Here is a 5,834-nt window from a genome sequence, read left to right as displayed (position 1 = left end):
CATTCACTCACTCACAGTTGTCGTGTTTGTCTGTTTATTGTATTGTAATTTTGTTTTTGACTATTAAATTGATTTGTCAATTCATTCCTACTGCGTCTGATAGTCACATTAATGCATATAACTCGTTGAGAAATATTAATGCACTTTTTATAAAACTAATTCTGGTAAACTGGTTGATACACCATTAAAACCTTCTTGTAAAATTGATCTGAAGTTAAATTGAAAAACGTCGTTTAGGAAATCCGAGATTTTACATCAAAACGAGTATATGAGTATATGTCGCTTGCGTGTGTGTGCTGGGGGCAGGGGGGTGTATAGGCGTATACGTTTGAGTGGTTGAAAACGAAAGCGCAATAAACAAACTCACTTTAACATTTATAATATTAGTTAGCACGGACATTAAAGGTAATAAATATATAGTAGCCGCTTAATAAATTAATAGTTAAATGTTACGCAAAACATCTAATAAACATAAATATACACGAGTCTTTCACAAATTCAACTCTTATCTTTACAAATGGTATACGAGAGATTTATTTATACTTCATTAAAATGTTAGTAACGTGTTAATGTCGGGCTCAGCTGATAAATAGGTTGTGTCCTTTAAGTAAAGGCTTTGCGTCAATATTGCGTATTTCGACTTAAAGCGAGTGACTCTGGAACATAAAGATGTAAGCCAATTGGAAAGGCATCTCGTTGCAAAATCGTGGGAACGAAGGATATGTTGTTTGTGTTGAGAAATTGTTAGGTGTTGACAGTTAAATGATTTTTGATCTTTATTACATAGTATAAAACAAATCCGCTCCCCACTCTCTTTCTATCCCTGTGTATGCTTAGGTCTTTAAAACTACGCCACAGATTTTCAAGAGGTCAAGATAAGAGAAGAGAGAATTCAAGAGGAAGGTTTTTACACACAATAACACTTATTATTTTAGAGGTTTCTAATGTAATGTTATAAATAAACATATTTTTTACGCTTACATTGCAAACGCTAGTTAAACCCTACGAGAAATCCAAAGATAGTATGTATAGACTACTATTAGATTTAAATTGAAGGCATAGCGGTATTGTATTGTATTTTTATAAAAAATCTGTGAAAGCTATGTACATTTAAAGATACTCTGTAGTATATTTAGTATTAGCATTGCAACCTTACGAAGCTATAAAGTGGGTGATACACGTATAAACTTTATATAGGCTGTTTTAAGGGCTGTGAATGATCAGCTATTAGTGACATACACGAAGCTTGCTCACACTGTATGGATATGACGTAGATAGAAGATGCTTGATGTGTGATTTTGTTATTTAAGAATGATATCAGTTTATTGATTTCTTAGGGAAGCCAACGTGATTGTATATCACTAATGTCTAATTCTACAAGATACATCTTATAATAAAAATAGACGAAATATAATAGTGTGGTAAATGAGGCACTGACAAGGCGAGTCGACATATGAGCAAGATTTAGTACAGCAGTAAATAGAGTTTTAAACTAAAAATACTTTACATATATGTTATGATAACAACAAAATTTTACGTCATAAGATGTCGACATTAAAACTACAGGACAACTGTTTATAAATATAAATAATGACGAATATTGTCGTAATGCCATCACAAACCTACGCGTATTGCGATATTCAAGTTTTCAACAATTGTATTTGTGGCCGTTTTAAAAAAATATATATGGCCTCGGTTTCGAGACGAGTGTAGGCGTAGTCCTTAAAAAGAAATGCTGTCATGTTCGAAGGACCAGTTATAAATATTGACAATTGTATTATATAGTTCGATTATTTGACAATGGTATTTGTTTTACGTATAACTATTAGTTAAGTATACCAGTGGGTCTCCCGTCAAACTTATTATACAATAATTGACTTTGTTGATGACGATTTTCTTTCATTTTGTTGCCGTTTTCTTTTTGCTAACCGACCAGTAAGTTTTTTCCGCTCTCTAAATTTAAATAGTTTTTAAATGACAACAATTTAGTTAATATCAATCAAGAATTATGCAATATGAATTGCACTATGGCTAGAGCTCTTCAAAATAAAACTATAATCGATTTTTTATGTGCAATGCCAAGGCAAACGCCTTCGCCTTTTTGAAGAGAAACATCAACCCGCATTGGAACAGCGCGGTGGAAAATGTTCCAAACCTTCTCCTCAAAAAGGGAGAGGAGGCCTTAACCCAGCAGTGGGAAATTTACAGTTGTTGTCAAGGTGTAAATTTCCCACTGCTGAACTAAATATTTTCTCTGCTAAGCTAAGTTCTCTCCAATTAAGAAAGTATGAGCTCCTAAGCTTATATACGTCATTATAGCCGTGGTGAATTTGCAATTTTTGATTTGTCGAGTAATATGAAACATAGATAATAAGTTTAAATAACGAGTTTGAACCGTCGATTAGGACCCATTTTTATAGTGATATATTTTGATAAACTGTATGTATTTAAGATTTCGTTATAAGAAAATCTATAAATATGAGAAAAGCGTACAAATCACAGACGTTAGCACGGATAAAGAGAGAGTCGGAGGAAAGAGGAAAGAGGTTTCAAAATAAACGATTACAATACATGGGTTAAAAATAGTATGCAAAACTCATCGAATGTCCACAACGACTGGCGGATCACAAACGGCGGCGAGTAGATGGGGGATAAAAGCAATCGTCGCAGCATACTACGAGTTGCATCTGAGTATGCTTGTCTATTTAATTATATCATTATTAATGTTAAGTGTAATTATGTTGCATATGTAATAACTATATTAAAATAAGTCTAAATTAATATTATAAATGTGAAAGTAACTCTCTCTGTCCATCTGTCTTTTCCTTATTCACGACTAAACTTAGAACCGAATTTGAAAGTCGTGAAGCAAGCTTGAACTCCAAAGAAGGACATAGGCTAGTATATAATAGAACAAAACATCTAATTCGGTATCATTAATTATTTATTTTTACTAATACATCATACATGCATGAGGAACATATTGTGAGAAAAGCCTTGAGCATGGATGTGGACAGGTATAGAGGTAGAGGACGACCAAGGAAACGATGGATGGATTGTGTGATAGAGGATATGGTTAGAAAGAATGTTTCTTGTGAGGTGACGTCTGACAGAGAAGTATGGAAGGAGAAGACATGCTGCGCCGACCCCAAATAATATTGGGATAAGGGCAGGAGCATGATGATGATGCTAATACATCATTTCGTACTCGATGAGTCTTGACCTGCCAGAGAAACTGCCGATTGATAAAAACATATACTCAGATAAATATAACCTAAGTTAGTACGTATAGTTTTTGTATAATGTACTATTTTATGTTTTACATTGTTTTAGGAGATATTTTTCAAAACTATTAATTCTTTAATAATAGAATATCGATATTTAATGACGAAATACTTTTCTACGTAATATTGAAATCGTTAAGATACACTTAGTATAGACCCTTACCTAAGCGACTAAGAAAATTTAGGGAATTCTAAATATATTAATTTTCAGATAGATAGACAAACATCCCTTGTATATAAAAATTCACTTATCTGGTCCAATTTCATGTTAATCGGTCAAATCGTCTATATTATTAAACCCAAACAGATGCATTTATATGTATATACATATACATAAGTATTATAACATCAAATATCAATGCGTCAATGAAATTATTTCTGTTAAAAGAATTATCGTTCGAGCATTATTTATATCTTAATATCGTTAAGTAAATTAACGATATAACTGTGAAATTTACATTGAAATTCGCGCCGGCCTTAAGTTACGTTCAGTGTACCGAGTAATGTATTATACGTGTTAACTTGCAACTTTGTAACAATTATAAGCTGCGATCTTTATGAACTTATGTAATCTTACTTACATTTGATTCGTTTGCTTTGTGATTATTTTGATGTGTTTGAAATTGCTTTGAGATATTTTTTGATATTTAAATTCAAGAGTGTATTTAATTGAATTAAATAAAAGGTTATTGATTATATATTATGTATTATGTAATCTTTTTAAATATGTAATGTAATTGGTGTCGTTTCTCGATATGAAAATTAAATGCATCGCTAGACTATTTCGTAGACGCACATAAGGAAGAGATTTAATAATTTCTCACGCGATTTCTATACTAGATTTATGGGATTCGTAATAACAATAAAATGATAGTTCGGGTCACTGACCCATCGTAGTAATAGTCGATAAAGTGTTTAGTTTATTGGCTAGGTCTGCACAACAGATGTTTACACTGGCGCGTATAGTTTTTAATAAAATTGCCGCTCTGGCCGCGCGCCAGCCGATGCAATCGCCAATATGGTGTTCGTCTGAATGTTGGAAGAACGCATCGCTTTATATACCATAACGAAACTACTTGTACATAATGTAAATTAATCTTAAAACCATAATAAGTAATAAAAATTAAATAATAATAAATAAATTTGAGACAACAACAAGTAGCTGGAGCACTTGTGTTATGGAAAACAGAAGTAACGACGGTACCACAAACACCCAGACCCAAGATAACATAGAAAACTAATGGTAATCTACATCGACTCAGCCGGGAATCGAACCCAGGACCTCGGAGTGGCGAACTCATGAAAACCGGTCTCCTCACCGCTCGACCATGGAGGTCGTCAAAAATTGACTCATTGTTAACTGAACAATTTATAAATAATCTATCTACTGTATATAATCAATAGCTTTCTTATAGTTTATATAATATAAATAGAATGAAAAATTAAAAATGTGAGAAAAAAAAATTGTCGCCCAACGTGGGGCTCGAACCCACGACCCTGAGATTAAGAGTCTCATGCTCTACCGACTGAGCTAGCCGGGCTTGTGATCGTGTGATGAAATTGTACATTCGTATATAATATTAGTTTACGCTGTAAGCATAAATAACACAGATCATTACATATATATGTTAAAGTAAATAAATTGTTAAAGCAACGCCTACACTCCTCGCGAGTATTATGTATTGTATTTACGGTACGGACGGTAGTTTGTTGAACTTTCCGCTATTATTACCAATTCAAGTATAACGTCTAACAAATTGCTTTCAACTATTGATAAACAAACACAATGGTTAACTTAAGGAAAACGTATATCGACATTTTGAATGCCATTTGTTTTGACAATATATGTCATGTAAAATATTTTGTTCGAAGGCGAAAGTTATGTAGACGAATAAATTATTATTTTATCATTAACACCTTACATTTACAATAAAAAAATATATTTTTATAATTAAAAGTACCTACGAATGGAATTCCACATTGATACTTATTGATTTTTGATTCTGAGATGTGATCTAAAATTGAGGACATATAAATTATTGAATATTTTTACAATAATATTTGAGAAAAACATTCCCCATAGTATTTAACATCATATAATATGAATTGAGCCGAATAAAATCCCACCGAGATTTTTTAAAATTATATATGGTATTCTTACATTTGCTCACAGTAGGTATACAACAATATTATATATTTTTACAATAATATACCTCATTTTGGGAGAAGCGGCGATGATCAATGCATTGTGACGCGAGAAGGACAGGTAAACTAATAACACCTAGTTTCCGGTCTCGCAGAGTTAATACATCCTTCCTGGGACACGGTATTCGTTTCTATAATAATATTCCTCTGTTAGGTTTAACTTGGACTATTAAAATAAGGAATATTATTCAATACAAGATAATATTAATGATAAGAAAGCGGATCTTAGAATTTAATAATATCTAGGGATGATAAATATTACTTTACAACCATACTCTGTAATTAAAATGGTGGGAAATAGTAAGTACTAAGTTTTTAACAATTCTTCCCGGTAGAATTTACTGT

General features: G+C 32.3%; 1 non-coding gene across 1 annotated transcript; it reads right to left on the bottom strand.

Moving 5' to 3' along the window:
- Nucleotides 1-4,752: 4,752 nt before the first annotated feature.
- Trnak-cuu lies at nucleotides 4,753-4,825 on the bottom strand. Its single transcript has one exon. It is a non-coding gene; the product is annotated as a tRNA-Lys (tRNA).
- Nucleotides 4,826-5,834: the final 1,009 nt, after the last annotated feature.

The sequence above is a fragment of the Vanessa cardui genome, chromosome 24 (assembly GCF_905220365.1).
Source record: "Vanessa cardui chromosome 24, ilVanCard2.1, whole genome shotgun sequence".
Lineage (NCBI taxonomy): Eukaryota > Metazoa > Arthropoda > Insecta > Lepidoptera > Nymphalidae > Vanessa > Vanessa cardui.
Note: the sequence above shows the minus strand (reverse complement) of the source record. Positions and strands in the feature narration are given on the sequence as shown.